Source organism: Tympanuchus pallidicinctus, unplaced genomic scaffold (genome assembly GCF_026119805.1).
Source record: "Tympanuchus pallidicinctus isolate F22 unplaced genomic scaffold, pur_lepc_1.0 scaffold13, whole genome shotgun sequence".
Lineage (NCBI taxonomy): Eukaryota > Metazoa > Chordata > Aves > Galliformes > Phasianidae > Tympanuchus > Tympanuchus pallidicinctus.
The window spans coordinates 4836731-4856818 of NW_026294648.1; the positions used below are offsets into that span (position 1 = coordinate 4836731).

At 40.8% G+C, this 20088-nt stretch overlaps 1 long non-coding RNA gene across 2 annotated transcripts in view; it reads right to left on the bottom strand.

Moving 5' to 3' along the window:
- LOC128076223 (uncharacterized) overlaps positions 1-14008 on the bottom strand; it is a 73359-nt gene extending 59351 nt beyond the window's left edge. For both annotated transcript variants that reach the window (XR_008204286.1, XR_008204285.1), the window contains exons 1-2: positions 13798-14008; positions 13560-13655 (exon numbers count right to left, since the gene is read on the bottom strand). This is a non-coding gene — a long non-coding RNA (uncharacterized LOC128076223). The remainder of the gene's footprint in view (positions 1-13559; positions 13656-13797) is intronic.
- Between the last annotated feature and the right edge of the window lie 6080 nt (positions 14009-20088).

Genomic DNA, 20088 nt, shown 5'->3' on the forward strand with positions numbered 1-20088 from the left:
ATTCGGAATGATCAGAAAAAGATGGAGGCAGTAAGGGTGTGAATACATTTTACTCTTCCCTTTAAAACTGGGAAAACATCTTAAGAAACTATGTGATGGTAACGGATTAGACCTGGACACAGTGATCAAGCAGATCCTCAGCAGCCAACCGAGTTTTTATGTCAGGGAAAAGTGTTCTGTGTAAAGCTAGATGTTATATAGACAGATGAGATTATGCTATTTGGTGTGGAGTATTTGCAAGAAAAAAAAACCATATCAGCAAAGATAAAAGCAATACATTTGTAAGGATGAAAGCTCGGGGGAAAATAAATGCTGACTACTTTTTGAAGAGAACTCAAAAACAAAGAAGTTGTGCAGGAAAAAAAAGTAGCAAAAGAAGAGCATGGCAAAAGAACACACATGCTGACTCTAAGTCTCCAGCCCAGGACATAATGCCATTGTCGTATGTACAACATCATGAGGTTCATAAATAAATTGAATTATCACAATTTTCCTCCTCCATCTTTCCTGGCAGTTTTTGATTCCCAATTAATATTTTGGAAAAGTACAACCTTGTCTGCAATAGCTGTAAAGTCATAACCTGATTCATATCTTCAGCCCACCATCCTGGGGGCAGCCTCAGAACTGCTCACCATTGGCTGTCACCTCTGAGAGGGCTCAGCTCTTGAACGCTTCAGGAAAGGCTTTCCCTGAAGTCTCAACATTTAGTGCCTTGTGAAAACATCAGCTTTAATTTATAAACAAAATCTTCAGTTCTCAAGTTGGCAGGAGAAAGATTTACTGTAAGTACAATGATCTCAATGCAGAAAACAAATTAAAAAAAAAAAACATTTTATAAAAGAGGGAAATGTGAGCTTGAGGATGGAAAGCAGACAGCGCAGGAGCTTGGCATGGGTAACTGCATCAGCCTAGGGCACAGAGTGTGAGCCCACATCACTGCTGGCGGGAGGGAGCAAGAGGCAAATCTCATCCAGATGCATGACACCAGGTAGAACAGATGAACAGAAATGAACCGCATAAATATCAGCAAGACCAACGACGAAATCTAATACTGCAACTGATGACAATCAGTGGGAGAATTATAAATACTTAGGGACACCTGAACTTACTTTTCTTTCCCTTTTTCATAGGGGAAGATAGCCCATTCTTTACGTAAATGTTAATCACAGTGTCACACACTGAGCAGTGTGCCAACCTCAGCAGGAGCTTCTTTGTGGCAGCACTGCTGTGGGCCATCGCACCGCTAAATATTTAAAGCTGGCGTTCGAATTCACAGCACAGTGCAGTTTATCAGAACACAATAAGCAACAAAGGAAGCACGCCTTTATCCAAGGAAATGATGACCAATTTGTGGAGATGTTACCTCTCCATTCCCCAGTGTCTCTTGGCATTACAGCATGAAAAAGTGCTTCACTCCATCCCAAGTCATGGCCAGCTATTCAGCAAGTACTAACTGGACAGACTGTTCAAATACAAGGAACACAGCATTTATCTTGGCTGGACAGGATCAAAACACAGCCATTCCTACTTCATGCAACAAGAAAATATACAGTGCAACCCACTCCTCGAAAAGCATTAACCCTGGATGCTCAGTGAATGCACGTAGCCTTCCACCATCCTTCATTATTCCATACCTTCAATTTCTGAGGTAGCTGAATGAGATACAAGCTGCCTAGCTACTGCTGGGCGAGTAATGAAGGAGTTAACAAACCAGCCACCATGAAAAAGAAAAGAAAAATAATAATTTGTTTCCTCCACTGTGTCACCCTTTTGTACTTTAACAGGTACTCTCAATTAATTACAAGTCTGCATTATGACTCTTAACATTTAGACTAAAAGTTCAGCATAAACTCAGGGTCACTGTTTGCAGTTTCCCAGTGCCCCCTGAGCACACAGCCTTACTTCTTAGAAGTAACCGTGAATGTTAAAGGTACAAAGTAAGTCTAAGCAAAAACTGAAACACAAAACACTAAAAATATCCCCGTGATCTATGCATGTAGCCACGCTGCCTGACAGATTCAATTAAATCTGTCATACATCATTCCTACAGCGTTATTGATAGAGACATAGTGGTATTGAATTTTAATTATTCAGCTAATATTGATCCCACAATAATCTGGTGAAAATCATCTCAGGTTGTCAGTACCCCCAGGAGACAACGGCTATTATCTAATTATAAATCACACTGTGTCATTTGATGAAAGGTTAGGAATTCTTTTTTTTAAAACACATTTTTGCAGTCAGATTCTCGTGTATAAATCAGAGTGACATGATTTGCTTTAAATGTTAATTATTTTCTTCGCATTGAGCATCTATTCCATTAACATGACCGACTCATAAAAGCAAGCTCTTAGTGCATGTAGCAAATTCCCAGAGATGCAACAACAATTAAGGAACTGAGATTTCAGTTTTACTTCACATTGACCTTGAGCAAGCAACTGTAATGCTCACAGGGCTCACCTTCCCCCCAGGAGAAGAGCGGGACACATTTGCAGCACTCACTCTTGCTAAGCATATAAGATTCTCAGAGGAAAGCTGAACTGCAGCAAACTTTCCTCTCCAGCTCTCAGACTGAGACAGAGGCCTGCCAGTAACCCTGCAAAGTGTTTTGCTACGCACCCTACAGCAGTGACCAGGGTGCTAAGTGCTGACATTCTCTATTCTTTCTTTTTCTCCCCTCAGATCCCATTTTACCAACCTGCCCAGGACAACATCAGCCTGCAGCAACAGTGGCACAAGGCAGGAGCGTGGCACCATGGGACCACATTACCACCCCTGTGCCACTGCTCCACATGTGCCCAGGATCCCCAGGCAGCTGCTGCAGCCCCTGCTTCCACCCACCTCATTATGCTGTCTGCTCCTTTTGCCAGCAGCAAATAGCCCTGTTCTTGAGTGCTCTGCAAGATGCCTTCTTGCTGTTGCTACACCACTCATTTCCACACTTTTCAATGCCAGGGAGATCTTAGGTGTGAGCAGTTTTCCTAACACTCAACCCATGTCCTGCAGCCAGGGGGCTACTGTCTGTTATGATATGCTCTTCTATGATATGCTGCTGCTCTAAAATTACTTCTAGTTTGAAGTAACACGACATGATTCAGCATCCCTGAAATAAGCTCTCAAGGTGGTCTGCAACAGTCCCTTACAGACTTCCCTTCTTCATCCATTACTATTCAGAAAACACACTTCACATCCAAAGAAACCTCTTACTGAATCTGGAACCCTGGGACCAGAGGAGGGAGCCCACCCCCAAATCACAAAGACGTCCTGGCTCAGCTTCATCCTTTTGTGACAACTGGCTCAAGCACCCTCCACTGACCCACGGTGGGCAGAGAAGTGCCAGCCTTTTCACTGCATCTTATCCCCACTGAGAGACCCAAGGGCAAGCAGTGCACCTCCCTGGGTAAGGCAGTCAGAGGGAATCTTTATGCACAATCCAATAGCACATGACAGACGGCATCCCTGCAGGGTACATTTCTGTATAAGGAAAGAGGGTGATAAAAGTGCCTGATCATTGCTCCCTAAAATACAATGACTTAAACAACTGCAGTGATGGTCTGTAATAAACGCACCATTCAGTGCCATTCTGGGACTCCCTTTTTTCCCCGTGCATGCCTTGAACTTTATGATACAGAAATGAGGATAAAATAAATGATCAGCGACAAATGGCCTAAACTGAGAACATGAAATCTGAAAGGGGAGGTTAAATATTTAGAAAACTGTAAGTGTCCTCCTCTAGATTTGAGTTTTATCTGATTCAAAAATGTCACTATTGAGTCAAGGACAACTTAGAGACTAAGGAAATTTTTCAGCTGAAACAATGGACATTTTGGAAAATCAGGTTCAAATGAGAAGTATACACATGAAAGCTATCACTTGGCACTCATTGCAGTCTGTAAGCCCTTATGGGCCATGGGACTTACTTTATTTTGTCAAAGGACATTTTTACACTTGTAGTTGAAACCTCCAAAATCATGACATTTTCTGCATCTAATGGATTTTGGAGACTCTGTAGGGAGACTGACTAAAATCGTCAGCGCTGCCCTCAACTGAAGGAACTTTCAGCAACAAAAACATCCATTTTTAACAACAGCTTTAGATTAGCACCTCACTCATGTACTTTCTTGGGGGTGGGGCATTGTCAGGGGTCTTCAGAAGGATTCCCCCCCAAATGCCAGAGACTTCCACACCCAGTGTATGTTTTAGATCCTTGGAGAGCTGAGATGCAGTTTGAAAGGACTGAGATTCAACAACCCAAAGCGTTATTTCATTTTTCAAAGAAAGCTAAAACGTAAGGTAGAATTAAAAGCTCTTCCAACATACCTTCTCAAACCCACCCCTAGGGAGTCTAGGTGAACCACATCCAAACTCAGTGTGATGTTCATCCCCAACTGATTATTCATTCTTCATTTTTATTCTTTTAATTACCCCAAAGATCTTCAACACAATGCAGTAGAATAAACCACTACGAACAAGATCAGAAAATCTCTAGTGTTATTCATTCAAGCTGCCATTTTCTTTCCATTCAAAGCATTTTCAGTCACTTTTCATGCATGCGTCAAATTTACCTCAGTCATCTAGAGAAGAAAACTGTCCTAAGTTACTGCTACTTCCAGCCACCTTGGTTCTTTGTAAACAGTTCATTTTATGACTCCTGTCTAAACTTAGGTCTGTTCTATTTTCAGTCCTTGCTTTTTAGCATATATCACACCCAACCAGTTCTTTTCCATAATTACCCCCACGCATTCACACCTACTAGTGTTTTTTCTTACTCCAAATGCAACTTCTCATTTTGCTTCCTCTCCAGAGAACCCTGCATTGTGCCAAAAGCTTCAAGAACAAATAAACACACTGGGAAACACTCTCTCAGCAGGGTGTGCAGTTTTGTGTTGTTATTCCACCAGCATGAGGAACAGAAAGCCAAAGTGAACCTCCAGAAGAAGTCTTAAGGAAAATGATGCCAGAAAATGTCATGTTTACCATGCACCATTTCTTCTGTTCTGCCTGCAGAAGCATTTGTCTTTTCAGTCCAAGGCCAGCCCTCCCATGTAAGCTTACCCATACCCCCAGAGAAGAATTTGAGCTCACATCGCTGGATTCACAAATGGGGCAATAATGCAGAAGGCACTAATTCCTTCTCTGCAGGGTGACACAGCTACCTCAGGTCTGATGTAAGAGAAAAAGCTGTGATATCTCAGTTTGCAATGCAAAACTGAGGTTATGCCTAGAAACAAGGAAACAGCCTTTGTGCAAAACATAAGAGAAAAATCTACATGCTAATTTCGAGGTAAAGTTGCAAAGAAATTCATACTTTAAACAATTCAAGGATTTTTGAAAACCTGAGTACCTGTGCAATACAAAGAGGTTACGTGCATAATGGTTCAGATTTGTATACCTGAAATGGAGGTATACAAACCCAACAGACTGAGTGATGGCAACGACAAGCACGCAGAAGATCTGCAGCTAAACAAAAGTAAAAAATAAACAAGCAATTAAAGAAGGACTGTGAAGTGCACGGCTTTGAGTATTTCCCAGAGGCAATCAATCCAGTACCATCCTACTTGTCAGCTGGCACCAGACCCATGCATACGTAACACCTCCTTGTTGTTCAGACCCCTGCAATTGTTTCATATATTTATTACTTTTCTTTCCTGAAATTTAAACTGCTATTTGATCAAATGTGTTTTAAACCGTTTGATTATAATGGTGTATTTCAATATTCTGTCAAGTGAAATATCTATGACTTAGAGATTAGCAGCACAAATAAAATAGACTTCCAAAGGAAATGTGGCCTTTGGTAAATAACAAGTGAGATACCATCAGTACTTTTGGGTCACCCCGCGTAACACTGGCTTGTGTACTGATATAGGCTGGCTTAACAATCAGGATCAGTATATTAAAGGACCAACATATTAGTTTAGCAAAAAGAACCAATGAGCGCAGGTCCTAAAACTTCCCAGTTTAGTTTCACTTGGTGTGTGAACAGCCTTGTTCTTTTCAACTATCCTGCTTCACAGGAGCACTGGAGTCACAGCAGACTACTTTCATCTTTGCATCTACCAGGAGCAAGGATTTTTTCCTTGAATTGCAAGTATACCATTTTGGGTTACAGTGCATTAAGATAGAAAGTTGCATGTTATGCTATAACAAGCAATGGAAATTTGCCAGGTTGGGGAAAAACAGCTAAAGTCACCACAATGCAGCTGATAATGGAAAAACGTGGAGGAATTAAGTGATCTGAGACCACCACAGGCCACTACCACACATGCCCAGAAGAACATTACCATATATTAATGAGTTCTTGGAAAAGAATGAATATGGATGCCAATGTATTGCATATGTATGTCTTAACCGTTTAAACGTAGAACTTGAACTCTGAGAGCGCACGCTCGATTCATCAAGTCACCCAGTACATATCGTGAGGAATAAAGGAACGCTGCCTTCTAAGACCACATCTCTAACTTCAGTTAGAGAGTTTTCTCTCTAGATTTCTGTATTTGCCCTAAGAATACTGCTACCACATCTTTACATCCACCCATCTTCCTAGAATATGTGGTGTGACCACTTCAAATCAACAAAGGTCTCAGCAAGAGCTGTTGAGTAAAAATAATGTAAGAAAAAAACAGAGCCCTACGGGCCTTTAGCAGCACAACTCTTAAATCTTCCCTGAACATTTTTAACAATCTTTGATAATTTTCTCTTTAGGACCTCAGCATTTTTGTCAAAAAGCTAAACTGAAAGTTTCATTTTTTTCAACAAAAGATCTTAATGTTAATGAGGAAAAGGTGTACTAATATTGACAGACAGAAAGAACACGTCCTTAGGTAAGTGCTGAACACATTTGAAATTCTAGTCCAAATGCATCTTTGCTGCTGAAGTATACAAGGGGTTTTTTTCATCTGATATCTGTACAATCAAGTGATCTGATTTAGTGAAGTACGTATTGAACTAGTAATCAAACCCAGAAAAACAGAGCCCCTCGAGCAAACTAAGTGGCTTTCTGATGTCCTTGCTGACAGTATTTCTAAGAATTACTGAGAAGCAGTGAAGACTCGCAATGAGAGACAGAATGACTAAAGATGCACTTCAACAGAAAGAGCTGCCACTCCTCCCTTTCTGTTGGATATAAAGGGAACAAGAACTAGCTAGAGCTGTGAACTCATGACATTTCAAACACTGGATTTAAAAAATAAAGGTTTTCTGAGAAACACAACAGATTCATTACTCCATCCAAGATGTTGGCAAGCATTTCTGCACTCCAGCAGCCAAAGTCAAAGCTGCAGGAGGAAGATCCAACAGAATCAAGAATACATACAGGGGACAAAATGGGTGATCAGGGCATAGCCCCAGGCCCTCAGCGCAGCTCCTTGGATAATGCACTGTTTTGAACAAAAGGAAAGTCAGTGCTGGATAACCAATTTGTCTCCATTCACTACAGGGCCTTGGGGCAGTGAACTTGCACTGTGTAACACTGATGAGCCAGCCTCATCTGTGACGCAACATTTCTCAGCTTGCCTCAGAAGGAGAACGGCTGTTCTCACATTAAAATCATATCTATTATTACAAGTGAAAGATGTCTAAATTGCACATAGGTGGCAGGTGCAGAAACGCACTTCGGGGTGAATGCATTATTGACTTTAGTGTCACAGGGGCTCAGAGGAAGAATACGCAGAATCAGCCAAAGCTGATTTCTGAAAAAGAAGCATTTCTAAGAATACTCCATGATTATAGAACAGGTTTTAAAGCATCATCACTTTAATTTGGGACATGGCCCAAGCAAGTACTTAATGAATTTTCATAGAGCTGACCAGGATCCTACCTGTGCAGTAAGAAAATTTTCACGTGGGTGGCAAAATCACCAAGGTTAAAATGGCTTTCTGCTCCATTCAACAAGCAGAGACACTCACTTTGGAATCCAGATTCTTCTTGCACCCTTCTGCATGTTCCTGCAAGTCCACACAACAAAACAAGCTTCCACCTCTGAACTAGGCTGTGTTTTCTATTGAACAACACAGTGGAATTCAGTAGTCCCTACCTCACGCCAGTCAGAAGAGATAGCAAAATTAAAAGTTGTCCAAAAATGAAATGCAAGAGTTGCTGCCTTAGTCACACCAAGCCTCTATTTCTCTGCTTCTCACACTGGCCTTATTGGATCAGCTCAAGGAGAGTCACATCCTTCAAAGACTCCTGGTTGAAACCTACATGAAAATTTATGGTTCGCTTTTATCTTTAGCCTATATCACCTGCAAGGCTCATACTGATCTGTAACAGCCTGAAAAAAGTAATAATTAAATTAACACAGGCAGACATCTGTGACCTCTGACTGAGCTTCACCTGAGATTTCCTAACCCAAATTGCTGTATTCATAGAGCTGCTTTTCATTCTCCTGGTAGTCATAGCTGACGCTAGGAGATTCTCCAAAGCTATTTCCTGTCCCTCTGAGTGCCCCAGTCCTGCTACAACTATACTTCCTTCTCCAATGCCTAACACAGATTTTTAGAACTTCAAGAGTCTTTTTTTATGGCTAAAACCTTGTGGGATCATACACATCATTCAGTGGCTTGAGATCATTTTATTTACTGCCTTAAACATTCCTCCACAGACAAAAAAAAACTGGATGACAAACATACAAGTAGCAACAACTTCAGTCAGCCCATGATGGACAAGGACAGCACAGCCTTGACTGCACCTGAGTGATACTTGATGGCACAGAAAAGACTCCACTCCAGGCTTAATGACAAGCAGCATGAACTGGTAGAGATGTTTGCTATTAAAATAACTTATTTCTGGCTCTGTATTTATCTGCAGATAACATCAGTGAGACTGTGCTTTTTTTCTCCTCCTGATGGTTGATGCTGCCATCAACTCACTTGACCCATTCACCTACCACAGCCAACCCACAGGGGGACTTCTGCAATAGGGCCACCTCCTCCAGCTTCTCACAGATCCACCACAAACTGCAACATGCTGAAACGGCTGTTGTCACTCAACGTACAGTTGCAGCCAAAGACCCAGTCAGTGTGACTCCTCCAGGATTACTCTTCTCAATCTGTTTCACTCCAAGGGTGAAAAAAAAAATCAATGCTTTGCATTCACTTTCTTTTTTCTTTCTTCCCTTTTCTACGTCGAAGGAAATGAAGCAACATCCATTCCAATTATTACTACTATCTAAAGCCTTTCCAATAACGAGGCATATGGACAGCTAAACACGCACAAACTAATCAGCTTTTACTGCCTGATAAAGCGTCACACTTGTCGTGTTTCCTGATCAGCCAAGCTTATTAGTTCACTTCACATGACAGTCACAAATTTGCATCTATTATCCACTGTCTGAAGATTTAAGAGCTTCCTGTTCTGCAGAGATTATACATCAGTGGAAACAATTCTTAAGGGAGAGAAAAGAATATATTAGTTCAGTGCTAGTTTGCTGGGCAGGCCTTGTTGGATTCATCACTTTAGTCTACTGCACTGACTGAAACCAATGCAGATGGTTCTACCCAACTCCCTCAGAACTGAATGGCACTGTACTAGTAATAATAGCGCTGAACACTCTTCTGTATCCTTACGAACATAAAGCAAATGAGACTTCTTTTTCTTTGGTTGAATAATAGTTCATTATATGCTCATAAAGTCAAGTGGGCACCTGAGCAGATGCGAAGTACCTCAAGGCAGCACCGTGTTTAACAATTTCAGAAACAGCTTCCTCACACCCTGCCATTGCTGTGTCACCAGAGGTGCAGACGCAGAAGGAGGGAGCAGGACAGCACAGGTTCTCTGTGGTGCCCCACTCCAGCACGTAACAGACACCCAACTGCTCATCTCAAGCACATAGCTTTAGATACTAAACTCAATCACCAAAAATAAATCAGAGATAATCTTCATTTACACATTCCAAGTAGGACAAACAATAAGTGGAAATCGGAGCCAAATACTTTCCCTTGCAAACATTAGGGTTTGAGTCTTATATTGTTGATTCAATCTGGCTCCATTTCCTTTCCCAATAATGCCAGTTTCTTTCTCATTATTACCTCCAGCCAGAAAAAAAGAAAAAAAAGGGAAAAAAAAGGCTGATAGTTATTCCAGCCATGAATCAGCAAACAGAGGAGAGTACATGAACATTCAGGATTGCATCTTCCCTGAAGAGATTAATTGTAGCAAGCTTGCCTGGCCTTCTGCCACCTTGTACTCCTGCATAACAATCTATGCACTACCTTTTGCCACCCTGCCCCTCAAAATGGGCATGGATAGCTGGTGTAAGTGTGCTCTCTAACAAGTCAGAAAGAGGGAATTAGCTGCCCTTTACTTTCTGCTCAGGTCAGCTAATTCTCAAGAGTGGTCAGACAAGCTGCAGGGGGAGAGCTGTATGAAAATCACATCAGGCAGACAGATTGGTGAGTCTATTATCAGTGTCTTCCACATTGCCTGAAAATCCAGAGCGTGAGGCAGGAGCAAGGAGAGAGGGGCAAAGGGAGCAGTGAGGCTTGGTACTGTATGAACAGCCCTTCCACCAACATGCAGCAAGGGAAAGGAGAGCTGCACAGTTAAATTCATTCTCTTGTTGAATGGGGCTACAGATAGAAAGAATCAAAAAGTGAGATGTTAACTGTCAGTGCAATTCTCAGTTGCATTTACAATGAATACCTAAGAGCTGGGCCCTTTCTCTAACTCCCTTCCGTATTTCTAATAAGATACTCAGAGTCACATCTGAGAAGAACAGTGTGCACAACAAAAAGCTCAACGTGCTAAAAGCGATGCATTTCAATAAACACGTTAAGGCTCTGTTCTGCTCACAAGGAAGAAAAATTGCTTTTCCTGGTGACACCAAGCAAAGTTTTTGCAGGTAGGCCAATAGTCATATATAGAAAGGAAAGCTGACATCACCCAGCTGGTGAAGGGAATCTCCGACTAAACAGCACTCCTCCTCAAGAAGGAGCCTAGCTCCAAGAGACACTCTCCCGTCCATGGCTGGCCCTTACGTGAGCCCAGAGTGGTTGCACCCTCGGTCCCCCCTTCTGGTCACTTGGGAAGCACAGGTGCAAACAATTTATCTACGCTCCCTGGGCAGCCACAGCCCTTCACCAGATGCTCAATCACCCGCTCAAGCCCTAACAGCTCCCCTACAGGCACCTACTGACATTTATTCAAGTTCTGACAACATGGGTGCTGATGATGAATAAGCTCACTTATTTGGGCTAATGCTGCAATCCTCTCACCCTCACATGTTCCAAACTTCACAGATATTCAGCAAATCCCCAAAATATCCCAAGCATATCATCCCATAAAGGTCAGCAATCCTACTCCTGGTCTAATATTCACGAACCAATTCAAAAGCTATAGAAACCACAAAGCACCTGTTGGCATCCACTGGTCACCAGGATTTCTGTAAAAAGCACAAATTCTCCATAATAGACCATATTTATGTATGTATGTATTAATAATCAGTAATGAAGAGCAAAACACAGAAATACCTAATTTGTTCACAGCTGTCAACTACTTGAAGCTTGAATGACAAACAAAGAAGTACTGAGAAAGCTGCAGCAATTTTGTTGTGATACTTGCATGCTCTGTGAGATACCTCTTCCAAAAACATGCTTGTCATTCATAAAGACAGGGCCATGTAATCAATGGAACAAGAGATACGTTAACTGTGAAAGACACCATGTGAACAAAATCTTTTTTGTCCCTAAATTCCAAAAGAGAAAGATGGAAGACAATTCTCTCTGACTTAGTGACTGGGAAGCAGAGACTTCTTTGTGACCTGCACAGGTCTAGGCAGCAGCCAGCAGCCTGTTGTCTCAGTCCTGTGCACCTGCACTTTATTCTTCACATCCTCCTGCACCTGAGACCACTAAGTACTTAGAAGAAAATAAGTATTTATAAGAGAAGGACATGAAGTGAGAAAAACAGACAAAATCTTTTACAAACTAGAAAACAAACTGTCCCTGCTGTTACATAGTCTGTAACCAAGGGTACTGCGCCATTCTCTCAGGTCTTTCTCTCCCAAACTGCTTAATTCCACAGGGGGATTTAGCTTTACAGGTCTAATTCTATCTGTGAAGGTAACAAAAGAAAAACTGTTCATTGAGCCCATTTCCCTTTATGGCTCTGCTCAGCCTCTCAAGCCAAGCTCCACCCTGGAGAAGAGGCACTCCAATCCCTATGGATAGTGAAAATGCAGCCAAATACAAGCCCAATTTAATGGCAACTATTTAAATCACTGTAAAATAAAGTGTTTTCTCAGGAACATAATGAAATAAAATACAAGTCAGAACTATTTTTTTCTCAAGTAAACCAACTGGAAGAGTAGATAATCCCATTAATGTAAAGCACTGAAAATAGCTGAAAGAGGGATTCCAAGAGCTGCAAACACAATGCACACTGCAGAAGATGGAGCAGCAGCAGATTACCCATCCCATCCCTATTTTCTAATGGTGTATAATTAGTGGTTCCTTAAAGAAGCTGCACATGGCATTTATTCAAACTAAGCTTGGGTTCTGTTTACCAAAGGCACAGAGCTTCATTCTTATCTCAAACACATTGCAATGCCTGGATATGCCCTTCCTTAGGAGTGTGTTCTCAAATAAGTACCATACCACATTTCAACAGCAGTAGGCTTGTTCTCTGAAAAACCTTCTAGAATGTCACAGGAAGGAGTTTTAGGGGAAAAAAAAAATGTTTGTGTGTGAAATGTTAAAAGGGATGCATAATACCAAGAGCGTATTTGCTAAGGAAGCTGGCTGATTTATTTGAATATTTGCACAGCTTTTGCAGCAAATCTCCTTCGCTGCTGCTTCTGCATTTTCAGATCAGGGAAAAACACACGCACATACAAAATAAATAAATACACACACACACAAATGGAGGAAACAATTCCAGCCTCAAAGGAGTAAAGCTTAAAGAAAAAAAAGCTTAAAAATACATACACACAGGAAGAACTTAAAAAAAAAAAACCTGAGTAAGGAACTAGTTTTATGCCATTATAGATCTTATTGCAGCAGAGTTAGGATAAACAACACCATGTAAAATATCATATGGCTAACCACCAGCAAAAAAAAAGTTATACGACTATATACCTTTCAGGTGAAGATCTTAACAGTGTGCTAAAAGTTCAGAAGTACACCATGAATTGAATATATGTCCATAACCCATTAAGTCACCTCACCACTCACGTTTCCAACTATCTCAATTAATCAAGAAACATTTTTTCCCCTGCCAATCTCAGCAGGTGAATGCCTACAACAAATTGAAGGCGCACATATATGTACCTGTGGCTGAACATTTCTCCTAAGAAATACATTACAATTTCAAAAACTTTTTTACTCCAAGCAGTTCCCTATAAGCAGAAACACAAATGAATTTGTAGCTAAAAGCAAGTAGTGCAACCTCATACCATCAGGTCTTGGTAAAAGAGTCTGAATGCCATTTTTTCCCCTGTATTGCCTATACAATACACAAGGAGCAAGACAAATCAAGCATGAATTTTGAAAGAGAAAATCTTCACTTACTGTGCGTTGGGCATATGTCAAAAGTACATCAGAAGTCACAAATAGAAGGATGCCTACCTTATGAATCCTTAGTTAACTGAGAAAGAAGCAGGAATCTCCTGTCTTAGTTCCATGAAGACAGAATCTCTCTGGACTGAGGTAGAACTCTTAAACCTGGAAAAGAAAATTAAAACAAAGATGTGAGTCAACGATAAGACATGACTGTCTTTGAGGCTGAGTGACAGCTAAGCAGAACTTGAGAATCAGCATTTTGGATGCATCTTGGTTCTTCATCTATGAAATAAGATGAATTTACCTGCTTTATGGACAGCAGTAGTAATTATAGACAAAGCACTAAGATAATACAACACCATCAGCCATGAATACCTATGAAAACCTGGAATCTTGCAAACTGAATATTAGCATACAACAAGTTATGTTGGATTATGCAGAGAACTCATTAAAATTAGTTCTGTTTAATAATATGTTAAAATCTCTCTACATAGCAAATTTTAAGACCAATTAATGACTGTTTGCTTCAAGACGCACTACAACTACTGTTGCTCCAATTACTGTTACAGCAATGGCATTCAAGAAGCAAGCCAGGTGCAAACAGTTTGCCTGTTCTCCCTGGGTCAGTCACACCCCTTCACCATGTGCTTGATCACCAGCTCAAGCCACGACCTAACAGTTCCCCTACATGGTGACTATGTTTAAAAATAGTGTTTTGTAGCTGAAAATTTGCTCTATCAAATAGCTTTTTGTTGTATTCTTTGTACCTGTTGTAATTTCCATGGAAATAAATAGGAGGCATTACTTTTGGAGCAACCTACGTAGCAGAAGCTATTAATTAATGAACGCGTTCACTTACATGCTGATTGCAATAGAGCCTCAGGTGCTCTCAACTGACAGCAGACAACAAAGCAGCTTGAGATGCTCTGTTAGGACTGATGGACCTGAATTCTGCTCTCATTGTAGCATTAGATCCTACAGCTACTGTGGGCCAGCTGTTTTTTACAAAGAAAAAAGAGGTAGCACAGCACCCCTCTAGGATTACACTCAGCATGACAAGCTCGTTTATTCCCAGCAGCTGTTTACCACTCTGTATCTTTCCTGCAGCAAGTAAGACAAAAGCAGAATTTGACTGCAGAATGGCTTGAATGCTACAATAGAAATGGGGCATCGGAGGACCTAGATTCTCTTCACAAACCAAGTGCGAGACTTGAGTGAGGCTTTCAGCATCTTCTTTCTCTCGTGCACCTCAGTTATCCTCTACAGAAACCTGAGATACTCAGATGAAGTATTATACCCTACTGTTGATCCATGTGAAATATCAGCTGTCTGAGATCTCAGGAAAGAAGGGCAACAGATCATCAATTTGCAATTTTGCTCATTTTCAGTGAGGAAATTTCCTGTCTCTCTTCTACCTGGTAAGGGCATCCTACTGGAACCAGTCTTCATCAATGATGGCAATAAGAAGCTGAAGTCACTAAAGTTTCACCATGCACTTGGTGCCAAGTTTATAGCTTGCAAAGTGTGAAACTAAAAACAAAGTTATCACAAAAACATATTCAAGGACTGTTCCCTTTCACTGCAGCCCCCTAAGCTGCAAGGTATCATCATATGTATCATCAGAGATCAGATTTATTATTATTTTGAGTAACTCAGGGTTGATTATTCAGAGCGGAAGAAATACAATCAGTTTGGGCTTACAGGAGAACCCACTGAGGAGGCTGAGAGCAGCACCACTGCAACAGCTCAGGCAGGGCCAATGCCCACCTGGGAGTCTGTCAGGGCATAGCATTCAGCAGGCACTGCTTCCCTAGGGCATAGCATTCAGCCTCAGAACCAGCCAGGCTATTTGCTTTCTGCTTCTGCAGGAATTGGCCCTACCTGCCCATTGTCACCTGGAGAAATTCACCCCTTCTCCGGCACACTCTTGGAGCTGTACCTAAAGTCTGAAGGAGGAGAAAAAGGTAACAGGCTTTTTTTTGGAAGAAAAGAGAAGTAGTATATTAGTGTACATATATATACACACAAATGTGAATGTATATATTTGCCATGTATTTGACTTACTGTGAGACTGTTATCCCTAATAAAAATGCTGAGAGACACAGTCATCTTAACAGTCACCTTGCAGGAAATCACGTTTTGGATTTGGAGGATCTGGATTTATAGAGTCATTCTATTTTCACTACATTTTTCATGTGTTTCATAAAGCCAAACATGGAGTAATTTATTGCTTGTCTAGCATCCTTCATACCAAAAAGATTACAAAAATGTTTCACTCCCAATTAGAGCTAACCAGCTGGCATCAACCAGCCTCACTCAAAGGCAGCTCAAAGGTAGCAGAGCTAATAAGTTGGACTCACAAACTCAGTTCATGGACAGATGAAAGTTCTTAAAGTTCAATTACTTTTGCATGGCCTGAAGTCTCACCATCTTCCCACTAACCAAAGCCTTCTCAGGAAGAAGTATCTGAAAGCTGAATAGCTCAGCAAACGTGCCTTAAAATAAAAGCTGTTTAGCCAAGTTGGCTTAGAAAAAAATATGTCATACAGCATATCCAGGAGCAGGACACAGAGATGAAAAAGCTGAATGCTCTCCACCTCTAGCATCCTCAAAATAGCAAGTGTGGGACAATGAGCATGGTTAGAGTCATAAGATAAGAGAAATAGGCTGGGGCACCACAGCAGGGAGGTTTTTAAATGAGCACAATCATTTGTATTTGACTTTGAAGAGAAATGATATGAATACCCTTAGCCTGGTGTGGAGATATTTTTATTGCTTGACTTTTACATGAACTTATCAAGCTAGTATTTGGACAGTAAAAATACATTGCAGAGATACATCAGTATGTCTGCAGTGCATCTGGCAGGGACTTGCAGCCTCTCTGTTCCAAGCCTCAGGCAATAATGTCCTGGGTGACAAGTTTTTGTGCTGAAGCATGAAACATCCACTGGATTTATGCAATTCACAATGTTCATGTGCTGACTTCAAAATCCATGAAGTATAGATGGCACTGAGATTTTTTTCCCCCAAAAAAAGAAAGGGTTATTCTTCTTCTTTTAGAAGATGGCTGGAGCCACAGACAATGCATGATGCTATGAAGTCTGAGCTTTAATTAGCGAGATAAAGAAACGCATGTCTTCTGTTAAAAGGGAAGGTTGTATTGAATGTGTGACAATGAAACCGCTTCCAGGACAACCGCTGGAGCTGTTCCTGCAAGGAGCTCTGGAGAAGGAAGATAAAGAGCTCAATCTCCACAAACACTGGCTTTTTGCCATCTTTGCACTTTTGTGACTCATCTCCTACTGATTTCAGTAGGAAACAGAAACCTTTAATGTAAATAATACTTCTCATGGAGTTTTAACAAGGGCACCTTCCAATGCTAAATCCAAAACTAGTAAATTCTTTAAAATTAGTAATACTGAGGAAAGAAAGGGATGCTCAGGTGGAACTTTTCTGGGACTAGTGTCACATGAATAAAGTATTATAACCCATGAAAGAGAAGGGGCATTTGGAACAGAGCGGGTTTAGTTCTTGCAAGTTCCACTACAAAGAGTTAAAACAGAGACTTCCTCATTTAATAGAGACCCATACAACAATATGCCAATCAGTGCCTCATGCTTTGGGTTTGAAATGAACCTTTGTCCAGCACAAGCAGAGAACAGCGTAAGCAGCACAATTCAGTCTTCTTCCCTGGCACATGGCAAGCAGCAAGCAAACCCTAAATCCAGGGCAAAAAGTCTCAGCAAGCAGCACAATTATCTTTGCACCAGAGCTCCTGTATGTTTCTCTCTCTGAGAAAAAGAGATCACAAGATCTGGGCAAATCCTTCCCTAGAGCACTGACAAACAAGGTTGAAATGACCCCTGCTGCAGGAAAACATAAACATGCAAAAGAGAACACAAAAATCTTACTTTTAAAATGACAGCCTGTGTTTTCTAGCCTATAGACTTCAAATAATAGATTTTCAAAAGCTGATGTCTGAAAGAACGAATAATGTTATCAATGCAACTTAAAAAAAGAAAAATCTAAAAAATAATATAATAATGGCTCAGCTAAGGACCAGCTTGGAAGTACAACCTCAGGGGAATCTGCTTTTTCATGAAATTTTGGAGATGTGCATAAAAACAGATGTTTAGACTATGTATGTAGTATTGTGTGGAATGAAGTACCAGTAAAAAACTCTTCAGCAGTACCCATTTACTGCTGCAAAGAATAAGAGCTGACAATATGGATGCTTAAAAACAAGATTTACCTGAACCTCAGCAAAACTTCTCCTGCTTCCAGTGCGTTTTCCATTCCATCCTCCTCACCTCAGGAGCTACAACTGCAGGCACCCCAGAAAGCATAAGGATGCTCTTCTTAAAATTTACTTCATGTAAGGATTCTACTTTTCAGACTTGGAACTCAACTTCAGTGCAAATTTTTTTTAGAAGTGATGCTGCAGATTGGCATTCATAAAGCAAAGGGGAGTTTCTAATGGCTGCTGCTACAAACTGTGGGCAGAGCTGAGCTTCCCAGGCTGGTAGCAAACCAGCATTACTGTTTCCAAAGTTGTTACTTCTTACACATATCTCTGTGTCCCTGCCTGCTGAGCAGTTTCCCTTCACCACGGGAGCCCCTGTGGTTAAGCAGTCCTTGAACCCAGAGCAACGAGCTGCAGCAGAGGGGATTTCCAGCAGGGCTAAGCTGGTGCACAGACTGAATCCCGCCAACAAAAGCACGATGTATCGCTGTCGTGTGGAGAGACATCACTATCTCAGTCTCAGCATCCTCAAGTTTGTTTAATTCTCACATTTTAATGTCACAATTATTCGCACTATTCCACCTGATCTTGTAATTATTTTTTTAAAGCAACAACAAAAAACCACTAACAAGATCAAGCCCATCAAATACAAACGGAATATTTCAGCATACTACCCCCTCCCCTTTTGCAAGTTAGTGCATCACTTGCAGCCTTGCTTTGATTTCCCTGACGTAAGGATCATCCAATTTGCTGCAATGCTGCACAAAATAAATCACTAACCTCTTAAAACAACAAAAGGAGGGTATTTAATGAGTCAAAGACAATATTGTATTACCAAAGCAAAGATTAGAGGAACTGAATTGTTCCTTCAAAATAAAATTTGAAAGCTTTACAGAACCCAAAAAGGAAAGAAAAAAAAAAAAAAAAAAAGCAAAAAGCCATACATAAAGAAAATACAATTACTGCAACCATAGAAATACTGATGTTATTGGTAGAAAACCTAGCAGGGCTTTTTGAGAGAACACCACTGAATGAAAGCAAGAGAAGCAAAAACCAGATGAAAGGAAGAAAAGAAGAGACAGATGAAAGAAAAGATGAGAGCTGGAGGGGTCATTGCCTTCATCTAGACTTGCTAACTTCACTGTTCAGAAAACAAAAGCAGTGACTCTTCTTCCCAAAATTGTCTCTAAGGACTCTGTAGCCATTTGATGATTTAAAAATATACATATATGTGATTTGAAGAAAAAACTGTATTTTTTAATGTCACTCAGCAGCAGTTCTGCAGCTGGGGATTTCTGTTCATAGAATGATTTGAATTTGTTTCTGCTCTAGTTATTTCACTACAACCATAGGATTTATTACATGGTAATTCCCCAAGCTCTTATAAATCTATTTGTTGTTTTGTTTGCAGTTTTTTTCTTTTCCTATGATTCCAGTCTGGCAACAAATTTTCCATATAAAATTTAATCTATTGTATCTCACTTTTGCATAATCAGATCATTAAAATGCATTGCTAATATGTAAATCTGAGCTAACCTCATTACCATAATTATGCTCCATAATTATTGAATAAACAAGCATTTTAGGAGTTTTGAAGTCTGCTGAGAATGCTTTTTGACTTGGGAGTGGCCTTAATTATGTGCTCCCTAATCATTATGATAAACCTTTGTGACAGCTCTGTTACGTGACCATTTTAAACGCTGCTCCTAATCTGCACAGCAAGGACCAAAGGTGGATGTGCTGAGAGCACGGCAGACATCATCCCCCAGTCACAGCCCAACTGCCACATTCCACACAATTAGTATTACTGCTTAATTTATAGACAGTACTCTGCTCACAAGCCTCCACACACTTTAAGGAATGACAAGGGATGAGTCAAATTTTGCCTTTTCCTCTGGAAGCAGTGGAATTAGTGAGCAAACATCTCTGTGCGTGGCCTAAGTTTATTGGATGGAAATTGTCCTGCAATAACACACTCGTCATCATGAACTTTACACCAGTACTGCATGGATGCCTGATGAAACTGCTTTCAAAAACAATGACTAGTAAGTTTTTGGGGTTTTTTTGGTTTCTTAATAAGAGTTTGTTTGTAAGTTTTTAAAATATACCCCTAAATGAGGCATAGGGTAAACACTGAAGCTAATAAACCTTAGCCAATGTATGAAAGATTCGGCCCATTACCTTTAGGAAGCATCATGAGCAGAATCCCGCTGGCTTCCTCAACTCTGTTACATCTTTAGTAAGAAGCAGATAGTTCCATGACTACCGTTGCCAGAAGATGTCTGAACCTAAACTGAAAATGGAAACCTCATTGTTTGCAAGACCCCCGGGAAAAAAAATGCAAAATCTGTG